Consider the following 13,769-nt stretch of genomic DNA (forward strand, 5'->3'; position numbering starts at 1 on the left):
ATATCAATTGGATATAATATCAATGACATTTGCTAACTTGAACATTTGATGTAGTGATGGTAACTACAATAGTTCTACATCAGGTCAGATTTTTGCTTTTGTTATTACTAAAATTATAGTTTCAGAATTTACAATGGTGGAGTTACTACTAACTATTTTATTTTATTGCAAATGTATTTTGTTTTGTTGCTTTTTTTAAAATCCTTTTTTGTGGTCAAGATTCTGACTTCTGCTGACCTGAGTGGTTGTTATGGAAACAGTAATTGTCATCGATCTAAAAAAAAACATCAGGTAATATTTTTACTTACACATTAGCTCTTATTGTTATAGGTTAACTTCTAATAAGTTACATTTTTTAAAACTTGCTTACAGAGAGTACTTTAGGTTTTATTTAGAAGAAGAAGATACACTTAGTTAATCCTTTTGTGGTAAAAATTGGATGTATATTGCTCTAATTTTTCAAAAACAATAATTGAAATGAAAGTTGATACTGTAGTGTATTGGATCACCTATTGAAATTGAGCCTTAGAAAGCAGATAGTTGCATTGGGATTTGCAAAAGCAAAAAGGAGTTTAATGCCAAAATAACGTGTAGCCAGCCAAGAGTTTATTCATGATACATTTTAATGTAGGCAAAATGCAATAGCACAAAAGTGTTCAAAAGGAAAGAAAAGAGAGATGTTGAAGAATAATTTGATAAAACTAATTTTTGTAACCATTGAAATTACATATTAACTACTAAAAGAAAAGGCACTTATATCTTATATAGATGTTTTTTTTAGTGTTGTGTTTTGCACATGAATACAAGGATACATAATTATTTGAGACAATTATTAGTAAAAATTGTGATTTGCTTTGTAATTAAAACTAAGATGATGAAAATAGTACTGCAGCTCAATGACTTTTTATTTCGCATGACACGCAAGAATGGTGTGAACTAAGGAACAAGAGCTCCAATGTCTGCTTCTGAGTTCTGATGTCTGCTTGCTGTACAGACAGTAGTTCAAGAGGACTAGATCAGGTCATGTATTCACTTTTATTATCTCCCTTAGTTTTTAGTTTGTTTTACATGTTTCAGATGTTCCTTCAGATTTGAAGATTATTACATCCCAGCCTAAACTTCTCTCAGGATGACTGGGGATTATTTCATCCCAGACCAAACTTCCCTCAGGATGACTGGGGATTATTTCATCCCAGACCAAACTTCTCTCAGGATGACTGGGGATTATTTCATCCCAGTCTAAACTTCCCTCAGGATGACTGGGGATTAACCCAGTTAATCTGTTGATTCTGACACATTTAAACATATAATCTAATGATTAGTAAATTGTATTTCTTAGAAATGTTCAACCATTAATGTTATCATATGCTGCATTATTTATAAATTACAATAATATGATGCATTTAGTAGAAAACCATAACCTAAAAATTTGTCATAAACTAAATTCTCAATGAAAGCTTAAGAATTACTCATTAGCAAATACAATATCGTAAGATCATTTTTAAGAAATTAATCTGCTACTAAAAACAATATAAAGTGATTATTAAATGACAATATTACAAATTAAACTTAAAATAACAATTAAATATAATATTAGACAATTAATATCAAGCACAATATTTAACTCTACCAGATCTTAAACTCTAAACTTAACTGTCCCCAATGTCTAGAACTCCACCCCTTTATTTCTTACTATCCTTCTGGCTGTAATAAAGTTAAAGGGACTGCTGTGTCCATGCCTTGTGTCAGGAAGAGAAACCTCCTTCATTTATTACGTATACCAGACAAAGTGCTTTTAAAATTGATGTAAGACGATACATTTTTGTTTTTCCGAAATACAATCTCTTTACTTTTCTCTTAGTCCATTTGTAATCCAGATGCTTTCATAACAGATCCATACAATAACAATAGTATTTCTTATAAAACTACATACAAGTACATAAAATTCACCTTTTGATGTCCCACCACCAAACTTAAATGCTTTGTACATGTCCTTCTATGTAAATTGTCTTCTTCAACAAACCCAATAATGTCTCGAACCAATCCTTTCTATAAATGATACTGCCTGATATGAATAAGGGTTGTCTTTGAGTCTGAAGATTAATGAGGAATGCAGTATTTCCAATGGCTACGCAGCCCCAGCTGTGACCTACATATTTTACCACATCCAGGGCAAGCATAACCATTGTCTGCTGGTGGTTAAGATTTCTTTTTTGCTGTCTGTTGCTGTCCTTGGCAGCAGATTTTGTTTTGGTCTCAATTGTGTATCCCTAGGCCTTGGTAAGTGACCTCCAGCTGTCTTGTTCCAAGGCTGCATGCAGCCAGGTGCTCTCTTCTATGTCAACTAATGCAAGTTGGCACCTAAGCTGGTCTTTGAAGCGTTTCCACTGTGCACCTCTGTTACCTTGACTTCCTTTTAGCTGATCAAAAAGACTGCCTGATACAACACTATTAAAAGCCTCAAAACCAAGGTATAAAATATTTTCATTGTTTTCCGTGAGCAGATAAGTTTCCTATTCTTGTTCTACAACATTGACCTTTGACATTTTCCCACAAGATGGTAAATTAAAGTTAACCCTTCACACCTTGTGATCTATCAATCTTTGTCACGATTTTAACTCGAGTCACCTCAGCCATTCTCCCCCACAAAATAATAATAATAAGACTTATCTTCGAGTCTGAAGATTAATGAGGAATGTAGTATTTCCTATGGCTACTCAGCTCCAGCTGTGACCTACATATTTTGCCATATCCAGTGCAAGCATCACCATTGTCCGCTGGTGGTCAATTAGGATTTTCTTTTTGCTGTCTGGGTCTGTCCTCGGCAGCAGATTTTCTTTTGGTCTCAAATGTGTATCCCACGGCCTTTGTGAGTGACCTCCAGCTATCTCATTGTGAGGCTGCATGCAGCTAGGTGCTCTCTTCTATGTCAACTAAGGCAAGTTGGTTTCCGTGGGGCATCTCTGTTACTTTGACCACCTTTAAGCTCACCAAAAAAATGGCCTTTGGTATTTGTTTGCCTCTCATGTGATTTTCTCAATCCTTCTATATGGATCTGACACATGGGTACTATACAGAAAGCAACTAAGACTACTTGAGCGCTTTCACCAAAGATGCTTGCATGCCATGATGGACATATGGTGGCAAGACCACACTATAAACAGTGATGTCCTTGTGAAAGCCAGTATGGACAGTATAGAGGGAGTTCTTATGGTCTGCTCCACAAGATATACATGTTAAAAAATGAATGTCCATCTAGACCAGCTGGATTAATATTTTTTTCATACTTCATCAAACTAAGATCTGTGATCTAAAAAAAAACCCCATGGTGTCTAACATGACCTCAACCCTTAATGTTCCTCCACCTCTTAAATGGAATTCCATCATAAGCAACTCTTAATGTAACACCAAATATCTGTTCATCTTCACATGGTCTTAAAATTTGATGCTGAATTTTACAATAAAATCTTGCATTGATTTAGCTTCACCCTAAAATTTTAAAATTTCTCCAATTTTTTAAAGATAATTGCAAGGTTGTTTTGTAAGAAGTTGTCTAGAAACTTCTAAGAATAATAAAACCTATCCACATTAAAGATCTGACAGTTGTACCTGTTAATTAGTTATATGCATTTTTTTATTTTATGGTAAGGAAAACTATCCCTCTTTTCTCTGATTTCAGGTCAGTGATACTAGTAGCTCTTGCATTTACAATTAATAATTCATAATTGAAAGTTATTTATACAGTAACATGCAACACACATTATTATAATATTAACTCCCTTGCTAAGGGGAATAATGCTAAAAATGACGAAATACACATTTACACAGTATTATCTCCCATGTTTACAGCTTTCTGATTCCTTTCAGAAATTACTGTATGAATCTTTTTTTTTTTCTTCCTTAAAATGTGAATGCAATACAAACACATGCATACATTATACACACTTAAAACACATACCATTTTTTCTCTTTAGCAATGCATAAATACAGATTATTTCAGCCAACTGACTCAAAAAATCATACCCCTTAGTTTGGAAATAATCTCCTCAAATTTTAAACAGTAACAGCTAGATGAGACTTGATAATGCTAACCAATAAGCTCTTAATAGAAACTCATCAGCATAAACATTTTGAAATATTTCATTTTAGTCATATAGTTACATTATCTTATCTTATTCATTTAGTTAGATGTTATCATTTTCATATTGAAATTTTCATTTGCTTTATTCATTTTGTTAGAATCATCATCATTATCACTTTGAAATTACAGTTATCAGTAAACTATCATTATTCATTTAGTTTTTTATTGCCAGAATGAAATCATTATCCTATGTTCTTTTTAAAAATTAATTTGTTAGATATCCTAGATGTTACCTAAATCTTTCTACTGATATATAAGCTTCATTTTACATTAGCAATGTCTACTTTAAGTTATTTTACATTGTTAGTAATTTTATGAAATAAACCTTTGCAGAAATTTAGTTTTCTCTTTCATGTTTAATTTGTTACCAAAAAAAGAAAAAAGAAAAGAAAAAGAAAAAAAAAAAAAAATGAAAAGAAAAAAACAACAACAACAACAAAAAAACAACAAAAAAAATGTATTCATTCAGCTCATTTAGTTAGATACGATCATTATTTTCATTTTGTATCATCATACATTAATCTTCTTCCTTTTGTTAGATATGATTGTTGTTATTAATATTCATTCCTTGAATTTCTTTTAGTTGGATTTTCTCAATATTATCATTTTGTATCATTATTCATTCATTTCATTTTGTCAGATTTCATCAATTTATTACCATGTGTTTTCATTCATTCATTGAATTCATTTAGTTATATTTCAACTGTCATTATCATTTTAAAATATTTTTATTTAATAATTTTGTTCATTTATTTGGATACTATTGTTATAATCATTATCTATCATTATTCATTCATTTAATTCATCTAGTTTGATAAAATCATCATTTGAAGTATTCATTAAGCTTATTTAGTTAGACATCATCATTATTCTTATTTTGTATCCATATTCATTCATTTTGCTCATTTAGTTAGCTATCATTATTCATTCATTTTATTTCATTCATTTAGTTGTGTTTCATTCATATTATCATTGTGTATCATTATTCATTCATTTATATCTATAACATTACCATTCTCATTATCATTTTCAACTATCTAGTTCTATATCATTTTGTATCATTAATCATTCATTTCATCCTCTTTATCATCTTCATCTATCTAGTTTCATATCATTTTGTATCATTTCATTATTATCATTTTGTATCATTAATTCATTTAAGTTACATATCATCATCATTATCATTATTTTCTTATAGTTTTCATTATGCTAATTTAGTTACATATCCTCATTATCATCCTCAAAAGTCTAGTTCAATATCATTTTGTATCATTAATAATTCATTTCATCCTCATTATCATCTTCAATCATCTAGTTTAATATAATTTTGTATCATTAATCATTCATTTTTTTCATTTCATCCTTATTATCATCTTCAAATATCTAGTTCAATATCATTTTGTATCATTAATCATTCATTTCATCCTCATTATCATCTTCAAATATTGAGTTCAATATCATTTTGTATCATTAATCATTCATTTCATCCTCATTATCATCTTCAAATATTGAGTTCAATATCATTTTGTATCATTAATTGTTAATTTCATCCTCATCATCTTCAGTTATTGAGTTCAATATCATTGTAAATCATTAATTATTATTTAATTCATTTCATCCTCATTATGCTAATTTAGTTACACTTCATCCTCATTATCATCCTCAAAAGTCTAGTTTAATATCATTTTGTATCATTAATCATTCATTTTATTCTCATTTTCATCTTCAATCATCTAGTTTAATATCATTTTGTATCATTAATCATTTATTTCATCCTCATTATCATCTTCAAATATCTAGTTCAATGTAATATAGTATTATTTTCATTTCATCCTTATCATCTTCAATTATCTAATTCAATATCCTTTTGTATCATCAAATATTCATTTTATTCATATCATCCTCATTATGCTAATTAATATATGAAACATTTCATCCTGACTATCATCTTCAAATATGTAGTTCAATATCATTTTGTATCATTAATCATTCATTTCATCCTCATTATCATCTTCAATTATCTAGCTCAATATTATTTTGAATCATTAATTATTCATTTTATTCATATCATCCTCATCTTGCTAATTTAGTTACATTTCATCCTCATTATCATCTTCAAATGTCTAGTTACATATCAGCATCATTATCACCATTTTCATATAGTTTTCATTATGCTAATTTAGTTACATGTCATCCTCATTATCATCTTCAATTATCTAGCTCAATATCATTTTGTATCATTAATCATTCATTTCATCTTCATTGTAATCTTCAACTATCTAGTTCTATATCATTTTGTATCATTAATCATTAATTTGATCATCATTATCATCATCTATCTAGTTTAATATCATTTTGTATCATTTCATTATTATCATTTTGTATCATTAATTTATTTAAGTTACATATCATCATCATTATGACCATTTTCATATAGTTTTTATTATGCTAATTTAGTTACATGTCATCCTCATTATCATCCTCAAAAGTCTAGTACAATATTATTTTGTATCATTAATCATTCATTTCATCCCTATTATCATCTTCAATTATCTAGTTCAATATCATTTTGTATCATAATCATTATGCTAATTGAGTCAAGTTTTATCCTCATTATCATCTTCAAATATGTAGTTTCATTTTGTATCATTAATCATTCATTTCATCTTCATTGTCATCTTCAACTATCTAGTTCAGTATCATTTTGTATCAATAATCATTCATTTCATCCTCATTATCATCTTCATTTATCTAGTTCAATATCATTTTGAATTATTAATCATTCATTTTAATAATTTCATAATCATTATGCTAATTGAGTCATGTTTCATCCTCATTATCATCTTCAAATATGTAGTTTAATTTCATTTTGTATCATTAATCATTTATTTCATCCATTCATGCTTATTATGCTAATTTATTTTCATTTCATCCTCATTTTCATGTTCAAATATATAGTTTAATATTACTTTGTATCATTAATCATTCATTTCATCCTCATCATCTTCATCTATCTAGTTTTATATCATTTGGTATCATTTCATTATTTTCATTTTGTATCATTAATTCAAGTTACATATCATCTTCATTATTACCATTTTCATATAATTTTTATTATGCTAATTTAGTTTCATTTCATCCTCATTTTCATGTTCAAATATATAGTTCAATATCATTTTGTATCATTAATCATTCATTTCATCCTCATTGTCATCTTCATCTATCTAGTTTTATATCATTTGGTATCATTCCATTATTCTCATTTTGAATCATTAATTCTTTTAAGTTACATATCATCATCATTATTACCATTTTCATATAATTTTTATTATGCTCTCTTAGAAACATTTCATCCTCATTATCATCCTCAAAAGTCTAGCTCAATATCATTTTGTATCATTAATCGTTCATTTCAACTTCATTGTCATCTTCAACTATCTAGTTCTATATCATTTTGTATCATTAATCATTCATTTCATCCTCATCTTCAAATATCTAGTTCATTATTATTTTGTATTATTAATCATTCATTTTATCCTCATTATCATCTTCAATTATCTAGTTCAATTTAATTTTGTAACATTAATCATTTATTTTATCCATTTATCCTCATTATGCTAATTTAGTTACATTTCATCCTCATTATCATCCTCAAAAGTCTAGTTTAATATCATTTTGTATCATTAATCATTCATTTTATTCTCATTTTTCATTTTCAATCATCTAGTTTAGTATCATTTTGTATTATTATTCATTTGTTTTATCCATTAATCCTCATTATGCTAATTTAGTTACATTTCATCCTCATTATCATCCTCAAAAGTCTAGTTTAATATCATTTTGTATCATTAATCATTCATTTTATTGTCATTTTCATTTTCAATCATCTAGTTTAATATCATTTTGTATCATTAATCATTCATTTTATTCATTTCATCCTCATTATCATCTTCATCTATCTAGTTTAATATCATTTTGTATCATTTCATTATTATCATTTAGTATCATTAATAATTCATTCTCATTATCATCTTCAATTATCTAGTTCAATATCATTTTGAATAATTAATCATTTTTTTTATTTCATAATCATTATGCTAATTTAGTCATGTTTCATCCTCATTATCATCTTCAAATATGTAGTTTAATTTTATTTTGTATCATTAATCATTCATTTCATCCTCATTTTCATGTTCAAATATATAGTTCTATATCATTTTGTATCATTAATCATTCATTTCATCCTCATTACCATCTTCATTTATCTAGTTCAATATCATTTTGAATTATTAATAATTCATTTTATTCATTTTATAATCATTATGCTAATTGAGTCATGTTTCATCCTCATTATCATCTTCAAATATGTAGTTTAACTTTTTTTTGTATCATTAATCATTTATTTTATCCATTCATCCTCATTATGCTAATTTATTTTCATTTCATCGTCATTTTCATGTTCAAATATATAGTTCAATATAATTTAGTATCATTAATCATTCATTTTATCCTCATCATCTTCAATTATTGAGTTCAATATAATTTTAAATCATTAATTATTATTTTATTCATTTCATCCTTATTATGCTAATTTAATTACACTTCATCCTCATTATCATCCTCAAAAGTGTAGTTTAATATCATTTTGTATCATTAATCATCTATTTTATCCTCATTTTCATCTTCAATCATCTAGTTTAATATCATTTTGTATCATTAATCATTCATTTCATCCTCTATCATCTTCATCTATCTAGTTTCATATCATTTGGTATCATTTCATTATTTTCATTTTGAATCATTAATTCATTTAAGTTACATATCATCATCATTATTACCATTTTCATATAATTTTTATTATGCTATCTTAGTTACATTTCATCCTCATTATCATCCTCAAAAGTCTAGTTCAATATCATTTTGTATCATTAATCTTTCATTTTATTCATTTCATCCTCATTATCATCTTCATCTATCTAGTTTAATATCATTTTGTATCATTTCATTATTATCATTTTGTAACATTAACTAATTTAAGTTATATATCATCATCATTATCATCATTTTCATATAGTTTTCATTATGCTAATTTAGTTACATGACATCCTCATTATCATCCTCAAAAGTCTAGTTCAATATCATTTTGTATCATTAATCATTCATTTCATCCTCATTATCATCTCAAGTATCTAGTTCTATATCATTTGGTATCAATAATCATTCATTTAATCCTCATCATCTTCAAATATCTCGTTTTATATCATTTTGTATCATTAATACTTCATTTCATCCTCATTATCATCTTCAATTATCTAGTTCAATAACATTTTGAATTATTAATCATTCATTTTATTCATTTCATAATCATTATGCTAATTCTGTCATGTTTCATCCTCATTATCATCTTCAAATATGTAGTTTAATTTTATTTTGTATCATTAATCATTCATTTCATCTTCATTGTTATCTTCAACTATCTAGTTGAATATCATTTTGTATCATTAACCATTCATTTCATCCTCATTTTCATGTTCAAATATATAGTTCAATTTAATTTTGTATCAATAATCATTCATTTCATCCTCATTATCATCTTCAATTATCTAAATCAATATCATTTTGAATTATTAAACATTTATTTTATTCATTTCATAATCATTATGCTAATTGAGTCATGTTTCATTCTCATCATCTTCAAATATGTAGATTAATTTCATTTTGTATCATTAATCATTTATTTTATCCATTCATCCTCAATTTGCTAATTTAATTTCATTTCATCCTCATTTTCATGTTCAAATATATAGTTCAATATCATTTTGTATCATTAATCATTCATATCATCCTCATTGTCATCTTCATCTATCTAGTTTTATATCATTTGGTATCATTTCATTATTCTCATTTTGAATCATTAATTCTTTTAAGTTACATATCATCATCATTATTACCATTTTCATATAATTTTTATTATGCTCTCTTAGTTACATTTCATCCTCATTATCATCCTCAAAAGTCTAGTTCAATATCATTTTGTATCATTAATCATTCATTTCATCCTCATTAACATCTTCAACTATCTAGTTTAATAATATTTTTTATCATTTATCATTCATTTCATCCTCATTATCATTTTCAAATGTCTAGTTCAATATCATTTTGTATCATTTTCATTTATGTTACATATCTTCATCATTATCACCATTAGTTTTCATTTTGCTAATTTAGTTACAATCATTATCATCCTCAAAAGTCTAGTTCAATATCATTTTGTATCATTAATCATTTATTTCATCCTCATTATCATTATCCTCTATCCTGTTCAATATCATTTTGTATCATTAATCATTCATTTCATCCTCATTAATTATCCTCTATCTTGTTCAATATTATTTTGTATCATTAATCATTCATTTCATCCTCTTTATCATTTTCCTCTATCTTGTTCAATATCATTTTGTATCATTAATCATTCATTTCATCCTCATTATCATCATGTAGTTCAATATCATTTTGCATTATTAATTATTCATTTCATTCATTTATTTCAATTTCATTATTATTATCATTTTGTATTATTAATTCATTTTATTCATATAAGTTACTTATATCACTTTGATTTTTTTTAGTTAGATTGCATCATTATTATCATTTATATCATTATTCATTCATTTATTTTTTTAGCTAGACGTACTTATCATTTTGCAAATATTATTCATTTTAGTATCATTATTCATTCATTTTTTCATTTGTTTAGTTTCCATTATTATCCATTTGTATCATTATTCATTTGATTAATTTAGTTTGATGTTATTATCGTTATCATCAGTTTGAAATATTATTTATTCATTTTTATTATTCGATTATATTTCATTGTCATTATCATCTTAAAATTATTAATTAATTTTATTGATTTAATTAGATTTGATTATTATCATTTTGTATCATTATTCATCATTCATTTTATTTAGACAAAAGTATTTTATTCGTTATGTTAAATAGCATTTTTTTAGCATCTTGAAATATTTATATATATTTTATTTATACATTTAGTTAGATATCATCATTATTATAATGTTAAATTATTAATAAGTTCCTGGGAAAAAGCTAGCATCAGCTAGTTAACTCATTGGCTGAGATAGATCCAGGAATGGACCTTTTTTTATCCTATCAAAATTGAGATATTGATGTGAGACACATTTGTATGATTTCACTTTCCTGTTGAAGCTCTTGGGTCATCAATCATACTTTCATTTTGAATTTATCATATGTTTTTCACATAAAATCACATTCAATTTGACGACATTGATGTAGCCATTTGCAGTAGCTTATAAAAATAGTTAAGGCACATGTTACATTTTTTTAGATTCTGACAAAAATTCTTGTAGTAAAAAATCCCTCTTTACAGAATTTACAAATAAAGGTATTTAAAGAAATTCCTTTAAAGGTAGTCTCATTGTCTGGTAGAGTTAAATATTGTTTAAAAATATCTTAAATTTGCCTGTAAATATTTTTTAACTACCTTACTTAAATATTATCTTAGATATACTAAAAGACAAAAAGAAATAAAATTCTTTTGAACTTTTAAAAATCTTTGATTTAAATAAATTCTTTAACGTAAAATGTTAAAATTTCATTTGTAATATTCAACAAAACCTTAAACATTGCAGTAGCATTTGCTTAAACAAAATATTTAACAGTAATAAAGTATCAATATGACTAGATGGATAACTCATAGGATGTAATCATCTCCTTTTTTTGAAGTGTTGTCTGAGTCCACCCAGCTCTAATGGGTACCTGACATTAGTTGGGGAAAAGTAAAGGCTATTGGTCATTGTGCTGGCCATGACACCCTCATAAACCGTAGGCCACAAAAACAGATGACCTTTACATCATCACAAGGTCTGAAAGGGGAACTTTACTTTTTACTAACGTCTGTATTATATAAAATAATATAATATCACTCACCAGCTTGACATATATTAGAACACATAGTATGTAGCAACACCAAAAACAACTTAGATAAACATTATGTCTATATTCCATATTAACATGGCTTTAGGATATATTAATCAATTAGAAAATATCAAAACATAAAGAAATTAATGAATGAATATTCACATTTGACATTAGTAGCACTATTCGTTAAATCATTTAAATATGAGATAGTCTTCAGGACAGAAAATAAAGAAAAGTTGAAAAAATGAATTAAACACTGAATCATAACTTATCTATACAAAAACACAACCAAATAAAATACTCAAAGACAATGTATGAATCAGACAAGAAACCAATGACTAAGCGGAGTCTTTAATTAACATGTACAAGTAGATTGACACTTGGATATGTGTAGGACATATTAAAGAGCTTGTCTTTTGAAGCAGCATTTGTAATTTATAAGGAGAAACCCTTAAACATAGTATTTAGTATTCAAACAAAATCTTGAATGTAGCCCTAAAAACAAAATTATAAACATATTTTTAAAATTTCAAACATAGTAATAAGATAAAATCTATTTTGTGCTTACATGCAATAAAGTGTGAACAATAAACTGAACAATAAAGTGCTAAATAAAACCCATTGAAAATAATATGAAGCATTGTGTGAAACTTTGAAAGAATCTAATGACTAGTCTCAAACACTTGGCCTTGTCCCTCCTCATGCAAATCTTTTCTTATTTACTTTAGTATCCATACACCTTGTTTATAGTGAACATAAAACTTAAAAACTGTAAAAATCAAAATCAATATATGTGAATAAATGTCTCAAGTATAAAATGGCTTAAATACATTAGTTTATATCTTTAAAAAATTTGATTCTGAATTGTGGTTTAGGTAATTTTTTTATACTCTTAGGTCAATCATAGTATGCAACGAAGATTTCTGATGTCTGGAGTGCTTTCTGTTGAGATGGTATTGGCAAGAGGATATTTCAGGTTTTCACTTTTATACCTATGTTTTAAAATTGTGCTTAGATTTTTTTACAATGCTTAATTTCTAAAATACCTTTAAATTATTTATCATACTATTATTTTAAATAATACACATTCACAATATGTAATACTGCTAGTATCAGAATAATTTGTTAGATTTTTTTTTTTTACATGCTTAAGTCCCTGTACTGCACATTTCTTACATTACCATAGTCTAAAAGAAAGTTGTTTGCCTCCTTCAGTCATAATAAACGACTATGGTTCATCTCAAAATTTTTTCTTGTGACTGTGTCAGCCCTATTTGGAAAGACACTTCCATTCACATATAACACAGGTTAAGGTGTTTTTTGCTTGGTGATAGAGGGGCCGGACATTTTTCCTATTCATGAGCTGAGGCACAAGTCGACCTCATTGAAAAAATGTCAAGTTGTTTCTAATTACATTGTGAAATCACTCAGTTAAAATACTTTGACTAATATGTACAATATCATTGTCCTCAGTTGAGTCTGTTTCATGCTCTACATGTCTTGACAAAAAATCAGCTAATACGTTTTCATGACCAGGTATACTTTGTAGGTCAAACTTGTAATCATATAAAATTAGTGACCATCTATTTATTCTGTTATTCTTTAGTTCTTTTCTCTTAAGTGCTAACAATGGTTTATGATCACATTTAATTATAAAGAATCTTCCTAG

The sequence above is a fragment of the Biomphalaria glabrata genome, chromosome 6, assembly GCF_947242115.1.
Source record: "Biomphalaria glabrata chromosome 6, xgBioGlab47.1, whole genome shotgun sequence".
NCBI classification, from domain to species: domain Eukaryota; kingdom Metazoa; phylum Mollusca; class Gastropoda; family Planorbidae; genus Biomphalaria; species Biomphalaria glabrata.